This window comes from Lactuca saligna, chromosome 9 (genome assembly GCF_052625555.1).
Source record: "Lactuca saligna cultivar CGN05327 chromosome 9, ASM5262555v1, whole genome shotgun sequence".
NCBI lineage: Eukaryota > Viridiplantae > Streptophyta > Magnoliopsida > Asterales > Asteraceae > Lactuca > Lactuca saligna.
Genome location: NC_136425.1, coordinates 86,234,384 through 86,261,729, shown reverse-complemented (window position 1 = coordinate 86,261,729; position 27,346 = coordinate 86,234,384).

Below are 27,346 nucleotides of genomic sequence, written 5' to 3'. Positions count from 1 at the left end.
AACGATCCTAACGTATTTTAATTAGCATACTAGGTGTACCTAATGTAATCTAATATCTAAGGAAAATTTTACTATATTAAAATGAGCCCTTATAATCAACGCTACGATCGTAAATGTACCCCTAATCACAACGCTTCATCGAACGTCAAATAGTAACTTATATGGAAGGTATTTTGTTGGGATTATAGCTAGCAATCGTAGGTGGGGTTTTCATGGGCCTGTATAGATGTATAGGTAACTTTCTAGATCTCTTAAGATTGACAATTATAGGTATTGGGGATATGCCGAATTTAATCAAGGCTTTTGGATGAATAACAAACTCACTAATGTATTAACCATAGGTTTTTATCTTTTATCTTTATCATAATTACCCACATATATATATATATATATATATATATATATATATATATATATATATAGACACACACACATCATACTATCTTTGTATATACCTCTTCCGGGTATATATCATCATATGATATATATATATATATATATATATATATATATATATATATATATATATATATATATATATATATATATATACTTTAACTATGGTTATTTTAACTGGATATTTGGGCATCATAACAACTAAGTACAGTGCATATCATAAATCTTGTCTAGCATAACTCCTAGGTACTTAAAGTTTCCTAGGGCTTTGGCCATTATAATATCTCGGTAATACCAACTCTTAGATTATCGGCCATCATATCATGTTGACATAGATCATGTTGAGTATTTTAGTGTTGCGTCTTGGGCTTTCTGATTTATAATCGGATTGGGGTTGTCCATCGGTAGTTATCTAGAATAGTTTCCTTTTATCTAGATAAGTTGTTAGGGTTTTGTTATAAATATATGCATGCATGTATGCATATAGAATAGTCGTTCACATTGATTCTTGTAACCCTGATATATACCTCTACATATTGAAGTTCTTTATCGAGCTCTTCTGGGGTATTTTGCATTAATCATTCAACATATTCAGTGCAATACTTGTGTTCTTAATTACGTTCATATTTATATTTTGCTTAGAATCATACGATCCTGAAAGAACTTTGTTCTAACAATTGGTATCAGAGCAGGAGATTGTGTTCGTCAATACACTATTCTTCTGTATTCTCAAATATTTAGGGTTTCCGCTTTTATCAAAGTGGTCGTCTTCTTAACGACGACTACTCCGCTTTTGATAAAACCCTAATCTCAAGTTTACAGGTAAGATTCTAGCAGTTCACCATGTCTCACGATGATACGCATACAAACCCTATTAACATCTCAAACAGCATCGGATCTACAACTAGATTTCCCATACTCTACACTCAAGACTACGAAGTATGGGCTCATCACTTTGAAGATTACGTGGTTGGATCTGAAGTTAATGGCTATCTTATCTGGGAAGCTATTGTTCTTGGACCGTTTGTGCATTCAGAAACAAACACGATTGTCAAGACACAGAAAGATTACAACAAGTTGGTGACAGATGTTCAGAAGATGCCACAAGATGAAAAGGACAAGATTCTGTGTAATGTTAAAGCCATGCGAATGATAAGATTCGCCTTACAATCTGACACCTTTCGTCTTGTAGGCTCATGCACAACTGCTAAGGAAATATGGGATAGGTTAAAGGAACTCTACTCAACTGATGAAGACCTGGAACACTCCATTCAAACTCTGTTGCTGTCAGAATTTGGAGTTTTTGAATAGAAACCTGAAGAGAAGCTCATTCAGACCTTTGATCGATTCAATCATCTTTTAAGTAAGATGATCAAGCATGGAATTGAAAGGAAGCTGATCGAACAGAAAGTTACATTCATGAACGGGCTCAGACCAGAATGGATGGCTGTGGTTTCCACTGTGAAGGCACATGAACAGTTCAAATCCTACTCACTGGCGAAACTAGTTGGGATACTAAAGTCACATGAAAGCGTTGTAACTAAGGAGGCGAAGTGGTCTCTGGTATGGGATCGCTGGCTCTTGTCTCTAAAGGAAAAAGTGCTGTTGAAGAAGATGAAGAGTCAGACATGTCAGAATGTGATCTTACAAGTGAGGAGTATGCTCTAATGATAACAAATCCAATGAAATTCGCAAGAAGAAAAATTCCCACCAATAAGAACCGAAATTGGCAAGGAAGTTACAGTTCTGAGAAAGCAAAAGAGGAACTGAAAGTCTCTTCTCAAAAGGTGGAAGAGAAAAAGGAAAACAAGCTTGCAGGAGACTCTGGATATGACTGCAACTACTGTTACGGCAAGAATCACTTTACCAAAGATTGCATGTTAAGAAAGATGGCTGAGAAGAGAGAGGGTGAAGATGATGAAGCATATTACATGAAAAAACTTGAAGAAGTCAAGAAGAAAAAGGCTTTGAACAGCTCGATGAATGCTCTTATTGTACAAGAAAATGCAGGGGAAGATGAGTTCAGTGGCGTAGAAGTCTGGTCAACAGACTCTGAAGACGAAGAGGTTAGAAGACCCACTCATGGAAAGGCGTTGGTGGCAAAGAATGAAGGTTCTGGTGGAAAATGCTTTATCGTCACTACTAGTCCATCAACCGAAAGTGCAGACACAGAACCGAACATGACTGAAAACAAGTGTTTTGCAGCCAAGCCAGTGAGTGAGAAGATCAACGATTGCGATCGATTGATCAAGAAGGTAAATTCTCTCCTTGAATCTCTTAAAATTCCCAAAACTGAATATCTAGAAGAATTAAATAAACTAAACTTTAAATTTAACAACCTAAGTAGTAGCCTCATGCAAACCCACCTAGAAAACTCTAACCTAACTGACCAACTCGGCAGGGTGTCTTCAAAAATTGAGGAGAGAAGGATTTGGATCGAGCAGAAGGAAGCAGAGTTAGTTAGGGCTAAGGATGAGAGTATTTATTTGCAAAGAGACAATTTGAAATTTTTAAAACAAAGAAATGTTTTCTGTTTAATTGCTAAGCGTCTTTATACTAATATTGCTCAATTACATCTTAATTGTGAAATTGGAAAGAAAATACATAAAATGATTTTCCCTTTCTTGAATTTAAGGAAGATGATGTTATAGCAGAATGTGAATCACAAGTATCCTCTGAAGAAACATCCATGTCATACAGGCTAGGTTTAGATAAGATAGAAACTTTCATCGATTCTAAGGAACATAAAAGTATGTTAAAAGATATCATAGATGAAAATGATAGGCTGAAAATTAAAACCGAAACTATACAAACATTCGATGAATCCAATGGCAAAATTGTCAAGGATAATAAAATAATAATAGATAATTCTTCTGAATTTGAAACAGAGAGTGAGATGAGTGAAATCTCAGTAGAGGATGTTGTTGATTGTTCTGAGTTTGTGAAAAATGAAGACAAGAGCGAAAAACCTCTTATTTCAGAAAACTCAGTTGAGTTTGCTCGTCTGCCAAAGGAACAGAATCCGAAACTCAAAGAAAAGGCCTTGGTCTATCAGAAGGTACAGACTGTACCAAAACAAGTTTATGATGTGACTGGAGTCACTCAAAGACAAACAGCTGAATTTAGGACAATAGTTGAAGAGGATAATGTTGAAGGATGCGAAGACTATTTCTGGTCTACTCCCGTTGACAATGTAGATGAGACTGTGGGTCTGTCTGAGAAAACCACATGGAGAGTCAAAGGACAATACATACCAGAACCCATCAATAAACCTTCCAGTTTCGATATTTCCAGCACAAGCGAAACGAAAGATGTTTCTGAAGAACCATCAAAGCAACCTGATGTTCCAATTGAAAGAAAAGAACCGAAAGGACCACTCAAGAGACAGGAAGCACCGAAAGTTCAATCGAAGGATCGCACCGAAACCAGAATGGAAGACAAGACTAAGAAGGAGACATCAAAGCCCAGCTTCAATGTTCACAAATCTCAGAAAGAGCTAGTTGAACAGAAAAGACTCAGAAATCAGCGATATGCCTCGAATCTGAATGAACGGAAAAGGCATTGGAATTCTCAAAATCCTAACTATGAGCCTCCTAAGAAAGAATCCATGGATAAAGGAAAGGAAAAGTCAAAGGAAGATTTCAGTCCTAATTCCTATTATTACAAATCCCAAAACCGAAAGACAAGTCTCGGTTCTAAACCCATCTTCAGTCATCAACCAAGTTTCGGTCCTCAACCAAGTTTCGATCCTCAACCAAGTTTCGGTTCTCAACCAAGTTTTGGTCCTCGACCCAAGTTCGGTACTAACACCAGATTCAGTCCTAACACCAAATTCAGTCCTAACACCAAATTCGGTCTCAATTCTAGATATGGATCCTCCAGGTTTCAAGATGAACATAAAAGATCCTCCCCTAAACCTAAGAATTAGACCAAAAACACTAAACCATCTAATAAAGATACATTAAGATTTAAAGAAAGATAAAACAAAAATCAAGGTGTTTACCATCAAAAGAAAAGATCAAACAACTCTCTTCAAACGAACTTATTTTGTTGATGCTTCTATTGGTATTCCTTTCTCTGTGAAAAACTCACCAGGACCCAAGAAACTTTGGGTTCCTAAATCCGCTTGAATTTTCAGGTAATCAGTGACGAGCAGTTTGACGACGCATGGTATATAGACAGTGGCTGCTCGCGTCACGTAACAGGAAGAAAGGAGGAATTAAGGGAGTTTCGGTCTCTGAAAGATGGTGGTTCTGTGAAATTTGGAAACAACTCCTATGGAACAATCAAAGGATATGAGATGATAACTAATGGAGACTTCTCTATCAGAAATGTGGCTTATGTAGAGGGATTGCAGCACAACCTCATAAGTGTCTCACAATTAGTTGTGGGCACAGGATTGAAGGTATCATTTGATGATACAGGATCTGAGATAATAGAAAAGCAAACCAAGAAAGTTCTGCTAAAATCTGCATGAAATGGAGAAATGTATCCTCTAAATCTTAATCCTATTCGAGGGACACTAGCTATCTGTCTGCTATCAAAGGCAAACACTGATGAAAGTTGGCTTTGGCATCGACGACTATCTCACCTGAACTTCAAAGACATCAACAAATTAGTGATTGGTGATCACGTTAGAGGTCTTCCTCTTCTCAAGTTCGAAAAGGAGCATTTATGTGCAGCATGCGAAATGGGAAAGCAGAGCAGAAAAAGCCACCCAACAAGCATTAATACCAAGATGGTGGAAGCACTTGAACTGTTACATATAGATTTGTGTGGACCATCTGCAATAGAGAGTATCGGTGGAAGTAAGTACATGCTAGTAATTGTAGATGATTTTTCACATTTCACATGCGTTTTCTTTCTTAAACAGAAATCAGATGCAACTCCGAAGCTGAAGATGTTCATCAAGCAAGTGGAAGTTCAATTAAAGAAGACAGTGAGAAACATCAGAAGTGACAATGGGCTGGAATTCAAAAACAGGGATTTTGAAGACTTTCTGGCTGATAAGGGGATTACACACAACTTTTCGGCTCCCTATACACCACAGCAAAACGGAATTGTTGGAAGATGAAACTGATCGTTGTGTGAAGCAGCTAGAACCATGCTCAGTTATGCCTCTCTACCTCTATACTTTTGGGCTGATGCCATTTCTGCTGCCTGTTATACTCAGAATCGGTCCTTCCTCAACAAGCAATTCTCAATAACTCCTTATGAGATCTTAAACAATCGGAAACCAAACGTTAAGTTTTTCCACATATTCGGTTCCAGGTGCTTTATCTTTAATTCTAAAGAAAACCGAAATAAGTTTGATGTTAAAGCCAATGAGGGGATCTTTCTAGGTTACTCTCTGTCATCAAAAGCATACCTAGTGTTGAACAAACGTTCCAAAAGAATAGAAGAGACTTACTATGTCACCTTTTACGACAATTACATGAAGAAGGTTCAAAGATCAGAAGATGCTTCTGGAGACATATTTCCAGCATCTCGACAGGTCTCGATTCCAATATCCAATTTGTTTGATGAATACATTCGGTTGTTCGATGAACCAGAGAAGGCAATACATTCAGAGGCAACGGTAGCAGACAACAAGGTAGATAATCTGAAGAAAGTAATAGACGAAGCAGCCAAAACAATGGAAACCGAAACACCTACTCATAAATCATCACCTAGTACTTCAAACTCCGATTCAACGTTCCAGGGGGAGAATTCTACCACGTTCAAACCATCTGAAATTTCTGTTGAGGGGGAGAATCCCCAGTCCGCCCCAAAATCTGATACTTCATCTGATAATCAAAAAACTGAACCGAAATTAACAAGCGATAGTCCAATCAAGGGGGAGATACCCACTGCCGATTCTGCTGAAGACATAGGCTTCACTTCGCCAGTCGAGGAGAAGAGAGTAAATTCAAAACAGAACTGAAGGTTAATGTAGCTTCGGTTTCTGGCAAGCAAGTTCTAGCAGATAGTGACTCTGATACTGCAGAGACTATTGCTGATGCTCTCAAAAGAAAGAAGAGAGACAGAGAGCTTGATGAAACTCTGAAGGTGGCGAAAGAGGCAGAAGAGAAAGAGAGAAAGAGTAAAGAAAAAGAGGATGTCTTGCAATGCAAGAAGACTCTGTTTCCAAAGTGGGACAGAGATACGCTCATTACTCAGACGATTGAGTTTCCTTCCATGTATTGGTTGGAACCGATTGCTTCATTTGAATGTGAGAATTCAAAGGACTCGCAGTTTGACATGCCAATTACAAAAAGAGCATTTACTTTTCATTGCTTTGAAGTCACTACTGAGGTTCCTTTTCCCAATCAGAAGGTTGACAGGGAGTTAGTTGATTTTTATTTGAAGAATGATCAACCGCAGTACTTGACTTGGAGTGCACAGAAGATTACAAGAGTCAAGGTACTAAAATCATCACCTGCTGGGAGATTTATGAATGTAAACTTCAAGATCAACTGTGGTACTGCGAACACGGCATATTTCATCTCTCTGGCAGATCTTCCCAATCTTAATCCACATAATTGGATTTTGCTATACAACATTCTGCTCTCAAATCAAAGAGAGTATGAGCCGATTCTGAAACATCTTATAAGAATGTTGGCCTCCTATGTCCATGAGCTTGCCACTATGGATCAGGAGATAGCAAGAGTGATGAATAAGAAACCGACAATTAAGCCAACGTCTAAGCCCGGTGATGTAAATAAAATGAAGTTGGGGCAGATTGATTCAACCAACTTGATTGTCATGTTTACTAAGGGTGAAAGGCATAAGTTTATGTTTGCATTGGTTGACAAGCATCTGTTTTCAACTGACTATCTGGAGCATATAATCAACATCATTCATTGATGCAAGCAGAACTTACCAGTAGACAAAAAGAACTTCACAGATATGCTTCGGTGGTATATAACGTTTAGACAACATATTCTGGCCATTATACCGAGGATATTTGAAACGGTGAAAAAGCCCACTGCTGTGAAAAGAGAATAGGGTTTCTGCTCCAAAGACGCAAAGGGGGAGATTGTTGAGTATTTTAGTGTTGCGTCTTGGGATTTTTTATTTGTAATCGGATTGGGCTTGTCCATCCGTAGTAATCTAGAATAGTTTCCTTTTATCTAGATAAGTTGTTAGGGTTTTGTTATAAATATATGCATGCATGTATGCGTATAGAATAGTCGTTCACGTTGATTCTTGTAACCCTGATATATACCTCTACAGATTGAAGTTCTTTATCGAGCTCTTCTGGTGTATTTTGCATTAATCATTTGACATATTCAGTGCAATACTTGTGTTCTTAATTACGTTCATATTTATATTTTGCTTAGAATCATACGATCCTGAAAGAACTTTGTTCTAACAGATCATACCATAAATCTTGACATAGTATTTACAATTATATTATCATAAGGCATTTTTGCTTATAAAAAATGACTTAATATGTATAAAGTAAATATTTTGACAAAATCATTTGTTAAGCATGTATTCCTCCCCCACACTCGAAAATATTTTAAAACAGTAAAATAGGGGTCATGAAATCGCTTTAATAGCGTATGAATGAGTGCCCGAACTTGTTGCAACTGGTGTTTCTTGCCATCGAGAGGGTATTGAAGTGTGTATATGTGTGCGTGTGTGTGTGTGTGTGTGTGTGTGTGTGTATATATATATATATATATATATATAGAGAGAGAGAGAGAGAGAGAGAGAGTTTGCAGGTTAATTTGAGATGAAAACCAGGAAACAAGCACATCTATTTATAATGATGGTTCATGTCGGGCACTCTCCTGTGCATCGTGAACGTGCTTCGTGAACCATCCAAATCTTGTCACGTGTCACCCTTCTGGTGATCCATGTTTCCAAATCTCTGCAAATTTGGGGTCAGATGTGTGTGACGGGCATGGCGCGCACATTGATGCGCACCCTTAAGTTCTTTTTAAAAATTCATATGAACTTTGTTTCTTACCCTCTTTATATGTTTGTGTAACTCTTTCCTAGAACTATAACTTTCCTTTAGGTTGCATCTTCTAATTTTAACTTTCATTTTTAACTACATTTTTTGATATTTTACAAAAATCGTATCTCCTTCATACGACTTCCATTTTTTCCCTTCTTTCTTCCCAAGTTCTTATCTCATGCTTTACTACAAATTTTCTTTTTGTAGTGTTAGCCGAAACTCAACCATTCATTTTTTGCTATTTTTGACGTCAATAACGTTATTAATGTGATTGGTTTCTATTCGTCACAAATCATAATTCTTCCAATCAGAGTTAGATTTTCTCGACATTTATATTTTGGTATCATTAGGTTGTGTAGTTTCCAAATACACTAATCATTTTAACTTTAGATTACTTTATTTTTTACTAAACTTTTCATATTATCCTTCAATATGATAAGTTTTTATCATTATGAGTCGAACCTAACTCCTAGTAATAATGAATAACGGAGAATTCTCAATTGTTATATATATATATATATATATATATATATATATATATATATATATATATATATATATATATATATATATATATATATATATATATATATATATATATATATATATATCCTTGAGTTATTTTCCTTGTTGTGAACAATTTGAAGATAATTTCTTAAGATAGCTTCTTGTTTTATTTGTAGTGTTAGTGTTTTGCCATGTTTTTTATTCATAGTACTTAGAGAAATAGTGACATTGTGATTTATGAATGCTAGTGTCTTAATTTTTTTTTTTTTTTTTTTTTTTTGCCACAAGTAACCACTTATGTATGACAACAAGTATGTCTCTCTTAATGGTCTTATATGTTATCAAAATTATTATGGATATGAATTTATACATGTATCACTAAGTCTAATGGTTTCGTATTCTTATTGCATCAAAGTTATTCTTAATTTTAATATTAAACGGGGATCACCATTTCCCCGTTGGGATACCCGCACACCTAATAGTGTTTTGTAAACGGATACCCATCAGGGATCATTTCGGGGATGTGATTGGTTTTCATATTTGCGGGTAGAACTTCGAAACCAAAAGCTCCATTTCTTGAGGCTCTTTGAAGCACTAGAGCTTTGCTACTAACACTTAAAAACCACTAGGGTTAGGCCTCGGGGCCTTGAGAAATTTTGAGAGAGAAAGGCAGAAGATTGAACAAAGAAATGTGATAAAAAAAAAAAAGAGGCTATTTATAAGGACTCCGTTTTCTTTGGTTGACATCCTCTCCTTATGACACGTGTCAGCATCTAGTTGAAAGCCTTATACAAAAGGGTGACATGAGATCATGCCACGTGTCAATCATCTAACTTTCACATACGGACTCCGTTATCTATGGTCTTCATATCCACACGTAGTTATCAATACGTAGTACAATTTTCATTTAGACTCTGTTGGCTAATTTTCACTTTATTTTTTGTGTTTCGGTTCGAAGAGGTTTATATTATAAATAATGTTGTAAAATTGATAACTTCCTCATACGAATTCCATTTCGAGTGTCTTTATATCTGAACTTTGTATCGACGAGTACTATAACCTTTATTTATACTCCGCCAAAAAATTCTCATTTTATTTAAATTTTAGAAATCTAAAATTTTATTTAAGTTTCTTGTGTTTCAAAACTTAGGGAGAAAGTTTCGCTTATATACTTCACATACGAGTTCCGTTCTCGATTGTCTTTATATCGATGAATTTGTATTTAAAAGATCTTAAACTATCGTTTACATTGTTTTCGCTAATAATCAACTGACTTTAATTTCGATTTTTGTGTCATACATTACTTTACTACATAACACTTGAAATTTTGAAAAATCATAACTTCCTCATACGAAGTCATATTTTGGCGTTCTTTATATCGATGAGTTCCTATTGATGATGATTATGACTTCCGTTTACATCACTTATGCTTGAAAACAACATATTTCCAGTTCACTTTTTATGACACATCTTGTCGTATCAATTTAAATGCGAAATTTAGATAAATCATAATTTTCTCATACGGAGTCTTGAGCGTTCTTTATATCCATAGATGTCAACTTTTTACTATCTTGTAACTTGGTAATTTTTTAGTGTTATCCTCCTTAGGTACATGTTTTATGTCAAAATCTTGGATCTTGGATGCCAAATTTTTTTACTATCTTCAAATAGGAAGCCAATCTTTTATTTTTTACCACATAGACTCCATTAAATTGGTTAGTAACTAATAATGAATCCGCATCTACATGAAGGTTTTTGATCCCATGATCTTGAGTGATTTGTAAACCCAAGATTAGTGCTTCATATTCTGCTTCATTGTAGGTTGCTTGAAAATCACAACTTACTACGTGAGGTATAATGTCCCCTTGTGGCGATTTTATTACCAATGTGAGACCTAATCCTTTAGAATTAGAAACTCTATCTGTAAAGAGGTTCCATTTCTTTGGTTCTTATGTACCTTGAATCTACTTAAATTCTTTTTTGGCTTCATGTTAAAGGTCCAAACTGAAATGAGCCACAAATTCTGTCAATGCTTGTGATTTTATAGTAGATCTTGGTTCATATCTTATAGCATATGTACTTAACTGTATGTACCATTTGGCCATTCTTTCAAATATCTCAGGTTTCCTCATCACATTCTTAATTGGATAGTAAGTTTTTACACAAATAGGATGAGTTTCAAAATAATGATGTAATTTAGTTGAAGCATAAACAAGAGATATGATTAGTTTTTCAAGATGTGAGCACCTGGTTTCAACATCCAATAAACTTTTACTTACATAATATACATGATGTTGAGCACCATCTTTTTCCTTGACCAAGACTGTGCTTGCTATATTCTTGGATAGGGTGAAGTATAGGAACAAAGGTCCACCATCTTTGGGTTTAGCTAGCAAGGAGGCCGAAGATAGGAAATTCTTCAGCTCTTGAAATGTCTTTTCATGATCGGATGTGCTTGCAAACTTTTTGTTCTTTCTCAAGACATCATAAAAAGTTTGCATCCTTCAGATGCCTTAGAGATGAACCTATTTAGGGCTACAACTATACTTGTCAACCTTTGAAAGTCTTTGGTTGAAGATAGGGATTACAGATTCAAGGGATCAATGTTCCCTGTATGATGTTAGATACATCATCAACATCAAACTAATGCTTCCAATAACCATCATGTTCATATTTACTGGTTAGTGTATATTGTTAAGGAATGAAACCTCTAAGAATGTATAATTTCTTATCATTATCGAGAACAATTTTCAAGATACGAAGCCATTCGTTGACTTTATAACCAATGAATGTTAGTGTCTCTTGTAGATCTTCAAGAGAAAAGTGATACATGGTGGTAAGAGTTGATTTTGTTTTCATTTACAAAATTCAACAAAATTAATTTAGTATTTTCAATATTTAATTATTTAATTATTAATACCCTTTAAGTTTTAAAACATTAATTATTAATGTCTAAGATACAAGTTACAAACAAAAAAAATTGTTAGATATCGTTTTTTATTATTTAATTCAACAAGATAGATAGCGATTATAAACATCAAAGTAACAATGTAACAAAAAAACATGACCAAAAAATATATTTTTATAATAACATTTTTTTCAAACTAGTTGTTTTTTTTTAAATAATTAACCATTGAGATAATATGATCCTAAAATATGTCTATATAAACTGATTAACTATAATAATAGTTTAAAAAAATTATATAAATCTAAAATATTTTTTTTATTGTCATACATAATTAGCAGGTAGAGGCAATTATGATGATTGATTTAAATATGTAATTATCGTATCATTTATTTAAAATAATCATATATAAGATATATAATTTCAATTTTAATGACAATGAAATAGTTATATTACATAAAAATATTTTTCCCATATTGTTATTGAATCATGTGCAACAAGTTGATGTCGCCTAGTCTATTCTATATTTATATATTATAGAGATACTTTTCCTTCAAAACATTCGAAAGTCCAATAACATTTTAAATTTCAAAAAAAAAAAAAAAAATTCAAATTTCTTATAATTATTAGTAATTTTAATATTTAACTACTACAACTCAAGGTTTTTAAATTAATGGTTTGTACATATAAATACATGATATTGTCTCTTATTTAAATGTGTAAACGAAAGCTTATGAAGAGAGAATATTTAGGTGTTGTTTGTTTTTTCGAAGCAGAAATGTTTGATGTCGGCGGATCACTTCTACAATCCTCTATAGCAGAAGAGGTGGACTAAACGGCTGTAACATATAATAAAAAATATGTTTGTTTTTTAACGTCTGCAGACTGTTACAATAAGTTAAATTAATGTGTGAAGATGTTTGAAGCAAAAGATCTAGTGATGCGCTACGGAGCACACGTGCATCAGTTTTTAAGTCAGAAATCTTCTGAAAAACAAATAGATGTGAATGGTTATGTGTTGCGTGTGTGCTGCGCGACGCAACAATAAAGGGTCAAAATATGTTTTTTAGAAAAAAACAAACAACACCTTAGTTTTATGTGGGTGATTTGATGCAAAATATTTGTTACTCCTAATATATTTTTCATTTTGATTAGTATCATAATGTTTTTGTTTCAACTTTGAAGCCTAGATTAATAGCAGCCTCTCTAAGTAAAACAAAATGAAATGTGAAAATTTTGGTTCATGCTGTACATAAAGTGGGATTCAAATATGAGTGTATATGTAAAAATAAATTAAAAAGCAAACCATTATTATAATTATTTTTTTTCAAAAAAAAAAAAAAAAAAAACCCTGAAAGTTTGATTTGTTTGAACGTAAAATCTGAAAGTGAAATGGTACAAATGAACGTTAGCTAAGATTAATGTTTTAATAAAAAAACTGTACATATTTAGATAATTTAAATCGGTTATTATATTTAATTTAATAAAAACCCATGTATTATCAAAAATTCAATATGAAAAACTATAAAAAATTATGATCTCTATCTCTATATACTAATAACTGAGTAGTTTTTTTTGCTATATGTCATCATGTTAGGTCTTCTAATTAATATCATGTCACTTGTAAATCTATTGATTCTCCATTTCAAATTTCAAATTATAAAATTTTCATTTTAATTATATTAAATTAATTAATAAACTATTTAAAATAATTAATTAATAGTTTTAAGTTCTTACTTAGAAAGTTTAATTAAAGTGCATATATGATGATATTAACAGAATCTTCATAATACAAATAATGAAGTTTTTTTTATCATAATGTTTAAACATATATCCCTCTTCTTAATAAAAACCTCTCTAATGTGTCATATCTCACCCTTTTAATCTACCTTCTTACCACGTGTCACTCATCCAACATTTTACTCCATAATTTCCCGCCTAGTACCTCATTGCTTCAATCGCCATCATGTCCTATAAATCATATTTTCGGTTTTCATTATTTCAAATCCATTTGATTTTTTGAACCTATGTTTCCATCTTTAGCAGTTACCAAGGGATTATGTGAGCGAACTTTTTGTGATGATCATCATATCTCACGAAGTCATGAAGGTAATCTCAGTATATTTATAGGATTTGAATTCCATAACCACCATAGTAGATATCAATTAGGTTTTTTCGAATTCAAATAAGACAAAAAAGATGTATGATTTGTGAAAAGTTACTAATTTTTTATGGGTATTTGCATGTTTTACTCTTGTTTCTTTTGATTTCATCATCAGGTAATTCTTTTCATTTGTGTTTTCTCCATTTATCCTTCTTAAACCCTAATCCTTTTCATCCTCTCGATCAATTCTGTTTCTTCATCTTATTCATTTTATATCTCTTAAATTATAACCCTCTTAAAACCTTATATCTAATCTCTATCACGATTGTCTTCTAACCTCACTCATTTTTATCTGTTGTAATATTGTCATTTTTATCATAGATAATGTGCTTGTCGGTGACGAAACCATCAATTTCAAGGAATATTTTATCAGAGCAATGATTATGATGATTGATAGTGTGTATCCCACCAGGTATATGATGCTTTCACTTTTCATGCATGTAGGTTCTTGAATTCATAGATTTGGAAGTTATGTAAAACAGTTTTACAATGTCTTTACTCGGTTCTTTTTAGGTAATACAGTGCATATACAAATGATGCAAAATGTTCCTAGGTTTCTTGACTTTAGTACGCACCGGGTGTTTGACAAAATGTCACAAAGAAACCTACATTTCCTTTGTTTCTATCATTAAATAAAGTAGAGTCAAATTTTTTATTTTCTTAGGTTTTAGATGCTTTTGTTGAGTTTTTAGAAGTATTTTTAACAATATTTCACTTAATTGAAAAACTCCATTAGTTTCATATTAAATGATTTTTTTTAGAACGCATCATGTGACACTTTTTTTTATCTGTACAGGTTGCTTGAGATATAGATTATCATCACAATATATTATCATCTCACCATAAGGTTTAATCTAGAAGAAGATATTATTGGATGGTAATTCCTCATTAAATGTTCTTGTTTTGTTAACTTTCAAAAATTGTTTCATTTGTTTTCATAGTTTTGTTGAATTATCTTATTGATATGACATGTAGATCATGTTATACCAATACGTTTTTATATAGTTGGTTAAAAGGGGTGGAATATTGGTGCCCTCTAAATTAGTAACAACATGTTTTTGTCTTTACAGGAGGGTTTTAAGGATATGTTGTAGTTTTTGGCATCATATTGGATTATTGGCTACTCGATTAGGTTTGTTAGCATCGATTGAGGTTAGAATTTTGATAAAGTTTTAATTTTTGTATAATAGTTAACTACAAAAAATAATAATGTACTCTCATTGGTTTGTATATTATAGCATCGCTCTTTCATTTATTCATATTACGACAATGTTCTTCAAAAATATATCACTTATTAATAAAGTTTTTCTCCATTTTTTTTATCTTTTACTATATTTCGTTCAAGTCTATTTGGTTTGTTATTTAAATCCACAGGTTGGGTTTCTTGGTGATAATACCCCAATGATTGTTATTCTAAATATCGTAGACAATTACATCTGATGTTATGGGAGGGATTGATCAAAATTATGCTTATATAGGATAAAAAAATTACCAAAAGGTTTCAATTTATTCTTAATTTAAATTATAGACGTGTATATCATTAAAAGTTTACTAAGGATTACTAAAGATGTTGGTCGTGAGCTTATTAATACATTTTTATTTGTGTTCATTAGGGAGAACACATTGTACTGACTTTAATTTAAAAATATATATCCACTTACTATAACACCTTGAATTTTTCTATATTTGGCCATTATATGTAGAGTTTTTTTTACCCAATTTTAGCTAATTAATACTTTTGGATCGTTAGATTATGTTTACAGAGTATGCAATATAGTGACATGGATATGGAATGAGATAAGGAATAGGAAAAAGAAAAAGATACACAGATAAGGAAAGTTGGATGTTATAATTCACAAAGTAAAAAATAGCAATGTACTTTTATTGATTTGTTTATCAAGGCATACTATTTTTATGTATATTGGTGTTACATATGGATATTTTGTTAGTGTTTATGAGATTGGTTTTTTTGTAAGAATTTTATAAAAAACAAAAAAGAATAGGGCAAGGTAATTAATAAGTTCGTTTCCTTTTTCCTTTCTTAGGAGTGTTTGGATAAGGAAAAAAGAGGGTGTTTATTGCTTATTACTTATTCTCAACACAATAAGCTAAATTTAAGTATCTGAATAAGAATCTTTAAATATGAGCTTATTGTGGTAAGGATAAGCTACATAAATTGATTTTAATAAGCATCTCCAACTTGTTTATTGCTTATTCTTACGGCAAATAAGCTAATAAGTTATAATTTAATTTATCAAAACATCCTATTAAATAATTAAAACTGAAGTTATAGATATTTAAATACATAAACGCACCATGTTTGGTTTTTTGGCAACTTATCTCATCATTAAGATTTATATTTCACTCAAAATCCACCTTTTCTTTTATATTGGTTATGATTTTCAAATTGTGAAATATTTGTTTATTTTAAAATTATTTTTGCCAAATGGCTACATAATGAGTTCCCCTTATGGGAATTATAAAGAGTATCGTCTGGTATAAAGAGCTAGATGTGCACAAACAAAACAATTTTTTTAAGGAATTTTCTAATATGTGTCCTAAAAGCATATATATATATATATATATATATATATATATATATATATATATATATATATATATATATATATATATATATATATATATATATATATAAAAGAGTATTAATTAAAGACAAATATTACCATAATAAAATGTAAAATACATTAAGTATAACGAATATTACCATAATTAAATATGAAATTCATTAATAATCTCCATAATAAATATATTTTGAATTTAATTATGATAATATTTTTAATAATTAATACTTCTTATATGTGCCCTTAGGACACATATTAGAAAATCCATTTTTTTAAACAATAAAAAATTTCGAATCGATTGTTTGATATAGGTTTTAAAAAAATTGCGAACGGGTTTTTACCCAGTTTTTTCTATTATAACATAATCGAATTGGTTTTAACTGAAAATAACCGTTTTTTTTTTAACTCAATTTCACTTCAAAAGAAAAAAGATCCATTTTTCTACTTTCTAGAAATTATCATTTATAACATCCTACTTTGTAAATAACATATTTTTGAGGATTTCGAGCATTGAAAGCAAAAAAAAATTAAAATTTCTTTTGTAATATTCTATTTTGTGAAAACTGTCATTTATAGCACTCTTAGTTATAAAATATCTTTTTAATTTTTTTTTTACAATTTCGAATATGGATTTTACAATAAATAAAAAACATATCCTTTCATTCTACTTTGTGGAAACTTTTATTTATGTATAGAAAAAAATAATAAACATTATATGGCGTACATGTGCTTTTGTGTAACAAGTTGTTTATAGGAATATACCTTATTTTATTTTATTTTACTAGGTGTGAGACCCATGTATTACATGGGTTTAATTAAAAAAAATAAATATAAAATTTTAATAATTTGAAAAGTTTGAATTTATAAGAAAAATTAAAAAAAATTTGAATTATTAAAATTAATGAGATTTTAATGTATTGAATACATTACATATATAAACTTTTTCTAATGAATACTTATATATATATATATATATATATATATATATATATATATATATATATATATATATATATATATTACCTTACACATTAAATGTGGAATTTTAATTTAATAAAATGAAAAATACAATAAAATGACAAGTGGAAAATAAAGAATTTAAAAATTCTAGAAAAATATCATGTGTTCAAATGAATGAGAAGAGAATATGTGGCAAAAAAACATTCATTTATTATAGTAGATTTTGAAACATGTTGCCCTTACCTAACATGTACTTATAATATACTATTTCAATCGTTATCTTATTTTGTATCATTTTACGTTCATTGTTTTTTCCTGAATATCATTCTATTGTTATCATATTACATGATAAGTCTAAACAGAGGATAAAATTAAATAATTTATACTCGGATAATAGAAAAAACATTAATTTGTTTACAACATCGATTAATCAAAGTCCATCGACTACGGATATTACTAACCTAACTTCTAAATATTTGAATAGTTATACACGATTTAGATTTATGGAATGCATTTTTCATTATAGATTATGATTTAAAAACATCTATGCTTTTACATTAATTAAAAATTTATTATTATCGATCAATCATTAACTAATATGTAATAAGAAAAAAAAACGATATTGTCTTTTTAAATACGAATATAGGCTAAACAAGGTTTTAATATAAAACACATTTTACAAAAAAACAATAAGTGGAAATCTTCAAAAACTCTCAAATCCACATGTTTATATTGATAATAACATAAGTTATTTGTCCATGTCATCATAGATGTTCATCTTTAATGACTTTAGGATGCGAGATATAGTCTTATGTTTATAACGGATGATTAATGAGTATGCAAAAGCTTGCTTGGAACCCTCGTTAGGAGTTCCCCTAAAAAAGTTATTTATTTGTGTTACATTAAATTCCTACATATATTATCATTCACTCAATAATGTTTTAATTGTATAATTTAATAATGCACATCATATAGACATAAGTCTAATATAAACATGGAGAGAAAAGATAAAGAATTGAAATATAATTTTCAAGTCCTTGAAATGTTTACAAGCATTAAATTCTCTAATCAATCAAGGCGTCGACTTTTATATGGCGAGCAAAATATGAGCGCATTCCGATATCTATCGCTTTATTGAAACGAGGTGTCAATGTATCCACCATAATGTGTTATCATTGTGGAGAGGTATAAGAAACATCAGATCATATGCTCATTCAATGCTCTTATGCAAAAACGATAATGAAATGGATTTTAAAATGGTGCAACATTCAGCCAGCAAACTTTTCCAGAGTTTATGATACACTCGATTATGCATCAAATTGAGGGAATTGTCCAAAGAAAAAAGGAAATTGCTGGGAATTTTCTATGGAATTATGTGGAATATTTGGAAGTTACGAAATGATAGTGTTCAATAACAAAAGGCTGCAACCGAGGAAATTGATGGATATCATTATATCGACTGTATTCATTTGGGTCAAATATAAAGGAAAATGTGATTCGATTCGGTGGTCAGATTGGTGTCTAAACCCTTTTATCGGGTTGTAATCGTGTTTTTTTATTTCTTCAGTTTTTGTTATGATTTCCTTCTTTGATGTACTTTTCCTTAGCAACTTGTTGGGGCTCTATTTTTATATAATTCTATATTTTCCGATTCAAAAAAAAGTTGAAACATGTGTTTAATAATGTCTTATAAAGCAGTTTTTCGTAATGTTTCATTTACGATTGAAACATTTAAACTTTTCAAGTTAACCAGATTTGTATTCATAGGATGTGCATATAAGTTTAGTGAACCTAACATTTTGGTTCACATTTCTAGATTATTTTATGGGAAATCTTCAGAAAAGTCCCAATATTTACGGAAAAGTTACACTTTAGTCCCAAGATTTTTTTTTTTGAACGAAAAAGTCCTGAAAACCGGCAAAAATTTGCAGTTTGACCCTTTTTGACCGGTTGAAACCGGTACCAAACTAATTTGGGACTATTTCGTAAACTAATCCAAAATATTGGGATTTTTCAGTAAACAAAAAATATTAGGACTTTTCTGTAAACAAAAATATTAGGACTTTTCTATAAACAAAACCTTAATTATTATTATTGTTATTATTATTATTATTATTATTATTATTATTATTATTATTATTATTATTATTAAAAATATAAATAAGAATACTATTTTTTGAACTTGTTATTTTTAATATTATTACTAATACATATAAATGCATTAAATGAAAAAAATATTATTAATAACATTGTTTAAGGGTGGAGGTGGAGGAGATGGTGATGTTTTTAGTATTGAAATCGTGAATGTCTACTTGTATATTTTTACTTTGTATATGGTCATTTCATATTTGTTATTATTGTTTTCAATTCAGAATATTAATATTTAACAATTTGAAAGAAGTTGCATATTAATAGTTTAAGGTAGTAGAGTTTCTCATTTTGTATATAAAATTGTTTAAGGTTGAAGAATTACTTTCCAAATCCAACAAATCCACTACAAACATCTACATAAGTAACCTATATTAAAATTCGAAAGTATTAATTACAATATTTTGTTTAACAAAAAGTAATAGGAATAATTCAAAAGTATTATTCAAAATTCAAAAGTATTAATCCAAAAAACATGTCCTATTACTTTTTATTGAACAAGATATTGTAATTAATATTTTTGAATTTTGATATGGGCTACCTATGTAGATATTTGTAGTGGATCTGTTGGATTTGGAAAATAATCCTTGTACTGTAAACATTTTTATATACAAAGTGAGAAATCCTTCTAACTTAAACTATTTATAGAGAATTTTACAAATATGCAACTTCTTTTAAATTGTTAAGTATTATTATTTTTAATTGAAAACAATAACAACAAATGTGAAATGGCCATATAAAAAGTAAAAATATACAAGCAAACATGCATGATTTCAATGTTAAAGGCAGCAACATCTCCTCCACCTCCACCCTTAAACAATGTCATTAATATTATTTTTTCATTTAAATACATTTATATGTATTAGTAACAATATTAATAATAACAAGTTCAAAAAAAAGTATTCTTATTTATATTTTTAATAATAATAATAATAATAATAATAATAATAATAATAATAATAATAATAATAATAATAATAATGATGATGATGATGATGATGATGATGATGATGATGATGATGATGATGATAATAATAATAATAATAATAATAATAATAATAATAATAATTATAATAACAATAATAATAATTAAGGTTTTGTTTATAGAAAAGCCCTAATATTTTTGTTTACAGAAAAGTCCTAATATTTTTTGTTTACTGAAAAATCCCAATATTTTGGATTAGTTTACGAAATAGTCCCAAATTAGTTTGGTACCGGTTTCAACCGGTCAAAAAGGGTCAAACTGCAAATTTTTGCCGGTTTTCAGGACTTTTTCGTTCAAAAAAAAAATCTTGGGACTAAAGTGTAACTTTTCCGTAAATATTGGGACTTTTCTGAAGATTTCCCTATTACAAATATAAATAAACTTATCAATACCCAAATCTATCATTACATCATAACAGTACTAGGTATTAAGCATTTGTGTTGGAATCTATCTACCAAAAAAATTGCAATGATCATGGGGTCTAAAATATTCCATGGACTTCGTTTGAAAGTTATAAACACGGAAGTAGTTGGTTTCAAACACATGACCTCCCGCATACTAACAAGTTGTCGTAACTTCTAATCACCAAAAAACCCTCATGACTATGAAATTTAATATATTTCTCGAGTTATTGTGTATTATAAAAAAATATATCTGTTAATTCAAAAAATGGTAAACATTATCATCTGAACATTCTATGTTATCTATCTCATAGCCCACATGAAAGATCAATCATAAGACAATAACAATGTTTTGATCATACATGTATCAAATTTGAACCCGTGAGGTCTTTCAATATGGAATATCGCACCAAATCATTATAATTCTATTGAAAAAACTACAAATTTGGTCATTGTGGTTTGCAAAAGTCTTTGGATGGGGTCCAAAAAGTTTTTAACTTTCACAGAAGGTCCAAAATCAAAGTTTTTCTGGATTTTTGGTCCTAAACTTAAGAAAAATTTGTATTTTTGGTCCATGGAGCACTTGAATTGACTGTTTTGCCCTTTAAATTTCCTTTTTGTATTTGTTATATTTTTATTTTATAAATATTAATGTAGTTTTGTGTTTTTTTTATTTGTTTAAGTATTTAAATAATAATAACAAAATAAATAATAAAATCCCATCACATTTGATAATTATAAAAAAGAAAAAATAGAATCACATACCCTTTCACTCACTCACTCACTCACTCATTCACTCACTCACTCACTCACTCACACACACACTCTCTCTCTCTCTCTCTCTCTCTCTCTCTCTCTTATCCCAAACGAAACCACCCACCTCAACTTCATCTTTTCAGGTGGCTCGCCCTACCCTCATCGACACTTCATACCTTTCTCTTTCCCATCGAAAAAACCCCTCATTCCCCTCATCGTTTCCATGGATTCCTCATAATACCCGATTTGACAGAGGGTTTCTACCCCCTATCTGTGACATCCTCATTTTCACGGCCAAAAAAGACCGGTTTTGTTTATGCTTTATAAAAATCAGAGTACTTCTTTTCATAAAAATGTTACGGAATTTGTTCCCAGAAAAACACGATAAATACGTTATCAAAACATTTTTAAAGAAACGTATTTTATTTATGTTAAAACGTTTGGGATGTCATCGTCAATACATAAACATAAGTATAAACGGAACTTACATTTATTTACACTAGTGATCTACATCTCTTTAATCTCTCATTGTAATGTGACGTCATATCAACACCTGTGATGTAAATAAACTGAGTGGGTCAGGTTGGGAAACCTGGTGAGTACATAGGGTTTTCAACCCACAATAATATAAATTATTATGTTTAAATATTTAAGCAATCAACCCAATTACCCATCCCCATTTTCTTCTTTATTCTACTATAAGAATTCAGCTATTCCTCGTTTATTTATTCCTAAGGGTTATCCTAAGGAATAGGCACGAAATCCATCGTTGCCAAGGTTTACTCAACGGGCACTAAATCCATAGTTCCCAATGTTTATCTCGTTTATTGACAGTATCGTTTCCGAGACTCCTCTAGCAATACAGGTCAATGGGTTTTATCTCGTTTATCGACGATATCGTTTCTGATACTCTACTCGCAATACAAATCGATGGGTTTTTAGAGTACACCTGGTGAATACACAATTCAAAACACCTACAGGTTGCGAGCCTGCTAGTGTCCACCGGACTGTCTAGAATAGTCTGTGGTTGTCATCCATACTCTGCTGGATGACGGGGCCATCTCTTGGGAAAGGCTTCCTCATGGTTCACCTCTCACCCTTACCTCATGGTCTATATTACCTCTTCATCATTTTATTTTTGTCACACAGAAACTATTTCATCTACCCATGTTTTATCCTAACATATTTGTAGATATAAAATACATATACAGTTTAAATCATTTAAAACATGTATAAGATCGTTCACCCAGCATATATAACAAGTATTCGGATAATATGCACACATAGTACGTAATTTATATAAAATACTTCATATTTATGTGTAAGCTGAAAGTAACTATGCACTCACTTGAAAGGTGGTGACTCAGCACTCGGATAGCGCTTCGATACTCTCAAAACAACTTTCCTTCGATAAAACCTAGTACCAATACCACTAGGGTTTAGTCTAACTATAACCGCGACAAATTAATAGTCTGACTATTATTATTATTATTATTATTATTATTATTATTATTATTATTATTATATAAGCGTTAAATAATACTCAATATAACTCATAATAATAGCTCAAATAATTATTTTAAGGACCTAATAACATTACTATAATTATTTGGAAGATATATTAAAAATTGCGTAAGCGTAGCACACTTACAGCGAATTTTATCAAAAATCGGAACTTATTTGGAGCAACGTTTCGAAACCGAAAGACACTTTTTCTCAAGACTCCGGGAGCCTCGGGGCTTCCCTCGGGAGCTAAGGGATTTTTCCTAGGGTTTAGGGGTTAAAATAGGCTAGAGAGAGAAAGTAATTTAGAGAGAGAAAGAAAATTGGTGTGAGAATTTGGAGGAGTTCGGACCCCTTTTATAGGCACCAACAGCCTCGATTACGCTGGGCGTACCGAGGTTACGTTGGGCGTACACCTCGGATTAAGTTGCTAGCCGAAGCCAGCTGTCTCGCACCGTCGGATGGATCAGATTGGAGCTACGCGGGGCGTAACATCTTCGGACGCGGGGTGTACTACGAGGGCAATGTGTCACGATCCAAAGCAAAGCCTTGGTCAACAAGCAACGACCCAGATGCAGCCACATCATTGATTTAGCAACAGACATCGCAATTTTACTTTCCGACTTCTAAAAATCATAACTTTTGGATATGAGCTCCGTTTTTGACGTTCTTTATATCCACCCGAAGGTGGGAACGTACTCTACAAATTTCGTTTAGACTTCGTCGGCTAATTTTGACTCGATTTTAAATTTTGTATTATTAATAGGCCGGGACAGGATTGGTCCGTTAAATCCTCATAACTTCTTCATCCGACGTGCGTTTTCACCCATCTTTTTCTCGTTATGCTACTCTTAACGAGATCTTCGATTCTCGTTCAGGTCGTGTTGGCTAAAATCCGCTCGATCTAATATTCGAATTTCGGCTTGTACACTGCTAATCCGAAACTTCGAAAAATCATAACTTCCTCATACGAAGTCAGATTTGGGCGGTCTTTTTATCGATGTTCTTAGTTTAACATATTCTACGACTTTCGTTTAGATTGCTAAGGCTAAATCTTGCTCTATCGTAAATTCACTATCTACGCTTCCCGGTATCGTGCCGGTTCCATCGCGAAACTTCAACGGGTCATAACTTCTTCGTTATAACTCGGATTTTGGCGTTCTTTATATGTACGGAAACCTTGTGACATATTATACAACTTGGTTAAGATTATTTATTCTAAATAATCTTTTGTCAAAAAGTTGTTTTCGACACTTATTGCCTCTAAATTGACTAGCCCGGATCTACGGGCGTTACAATTATCTCCCCCTTAGGATGATTACATCCTGGAATCATCAACGAAACAGGGCTCGTATAATGACTCCATACGTCATCTCTTCATCCTAGGTATTAATTATAACTTCTATATTCCTTCAAGTCTATCTTTTAGACTTACTATCTGTAAGCAGTACTTAATTGTGGACCTGCTCTCTACTTCAGGTTAGACTCCAAATTATGACCTATCATCATGTGACGCTTGTTTAGACTCAGGTGTTTTTAGAGTTAAAGTTTAAAATAGACTATGCCTTCCTTCATGTTCTAATGTGATATAATAACACTTAACATGTAGCATTTCTAGCTACCAACTTCTTTAATAACGAGCGCGATACTTCTATTGATCGCTTTGATTTCAATCGTTTGCTTTAAGTCGTACGCTACATCAAACTTGGTTCTCTGAACTACGTAACATACTCATCGTAGTCGGACTAAATGTGATATGACCACTAGAGTCGGCATAACAACAATCTTCTTAGTCATTACCGAAACAATGGTAAAGACATACTTGAATAAAACGTTATCAATTACTAGCTTCTTGGTAACCTTGTGACTTTCCCTGATCCAAGTGTGAGTCCTGTGCTTCTGGTAGTATAGGCCTCTACTGCCATTCACACCTACTCATACTCGTCCCAAGTATTATCCCGTAGTTTTTCCAAGTCACCATACAAGAAAATCACATAACAGCTTAATACATCAAATATCAAAACGAAGGTTTTTGTTATTCCTTGAAACTATTACATAGATGTTCAAGTTCACCCTAGACTATGCCTCTAACGGGCTACATCGTGAGGTGCTATCTACACGATTACTCCATAACTCGATCCTTGGATGTCAAGCCTTCACTCCTGAATCCTTGCATTGTCATCTGCTTTGTCAAGGATAATTTGAAATGCTCTCGCCTTTGGCTTTGGCGGCACATTTGGCTTTGTAGCCCCTTCTCTCTTTGGGCAGTCTTGCTTGAAGTGTCCTTCTTCACCACACTTAAAGCAGACTTATCTCTTAGTTGTGCATTCGCTGGAGTAATAACCAGTCTTCCCGCATTTAAAGCATGTTGTATCTTTAGAGCATTTCCTGATGTGCTTCTTTCTGCACTTGTCACACCATTGCGTTCCTTATTCAGACTTCGAGAATTTTCTCTTCTCGTTGAAGATCCTTCAAACTTGCTTTTCTCACCAACCTCCATCTTGCTGGCGGCTCTTCCTTGGATCATATCCTCAACAGACTTGGCAGCCCAGATAGCTGCCTCCAGAGTAGGTGCTTGACGCACTGGCACCGCGTACTCCCATGGAAATCCTTTTGTGTACTTGTCGATTTTTGTCAGCTCATCTGGAACAAGACGTAAGGTGAACTCCATCTTCTTTGTGAAGGTGTTGGTGTATTCATCAATAGACATGCTTCCTTTCTTCAAGGTAAGGAATTGGTTTTCTAGCTCAAGCAAATTTTGGACTGAGTAGTACTTACGTTTGAACTGCACCAAAAACTCTGCCCATGTCAGTTGCAGGGGCTCATTGGGGCTTAGAGTCTTCCCCAAAGTGTTCCACCAATGAACCGCGCCTCCTCTGAACTGGCGTATCGCAAGTGTTGTTTGTAGTTTGCCTCTGCAACCACACGTCATGAAAGCTAACTCCATCTCCGAGATCCAATCCATGATCCCGATCGGATCTTCCTTTCCAGTGAAAGTTGATGGCTTGCAGGTCTGAAAATCCTTGTACTTACATCCATTCCTCTCGACTTCTTCATCTTGATTGTTCCTTCTAATCACCGGTGGATCAGCTTGACCAACGGTCCTGCTGTCATTCCCTTTCTCAAACTGCCCGTTATTCAGCTCGGGCTGCTCAATAGGTATCGTAAGTTCCTCTCGAGCTTGTTGAAGTAAACGCCTTGTTTCCTCCATCTTGACGATCCAACATCACCTGGATCATCGCTTGCACTGCGCCATCGTTATTGGCTCAACAGCGGCTACCACAACCGGTATCTGCTCAATCACCAGGGGTTGATTTCTGTTCCGATTTGCGTTCACGTTTCCGCTATGGGTCCTTGCCATCTTGATCTATACACCGAATAAGGTGAACCTAGATCTTTATTTAGGATAAACTTTTAAATCATCGTTACCACTCTGAAACGTTTATATGCTACTTCTAATATCGTAATTAAACGATTAGAATTCTAAACACATAAGGTTTCCAGATTCAGTCGGCAATAGACCATAGATCCGAGTAAATAACAGCATATCAGGCACAAGCATTTAACACATAAAATCATTTTAGGCACAATCCCTAAAATAATCTAGTGCTCACACCTCACAATCATCGCTTAGCATTCTAAGTTTAAGTCTAAAAATAAATCCATATTCCTAGTTCGCTTAAACTAATGCTCTGATACCAACTGTGACATCCCCATTTTCACGGCCAGAAAAGACCGGTTTTTTTATGCTTTATAAAAATCAGAGTACTTCTTTTCATAAAAATGTTGCAGAATTTGTTCCCAGAAAAACACGATAAATACGTTATCAAAACGTTTTCGAAGAAACGTATTTTATTTATGTTAAAACGATTGGGATGTCATCGTCAATACAGAAACATAAGCATAAATGGAACTTACATTTATTTACACTAGTGATCTACATCTCTTTAATCTCTCAGTGTACTGTGACTTCATATCAACACCTGTGATGTAAATAAACTGAGTGGGTCAGGTTGGGAAACCTAGTGAGTACATAGGGTTTTCAACCCACAATAATATAAATTATTATGTTTAAATATTTAAGCAATCAA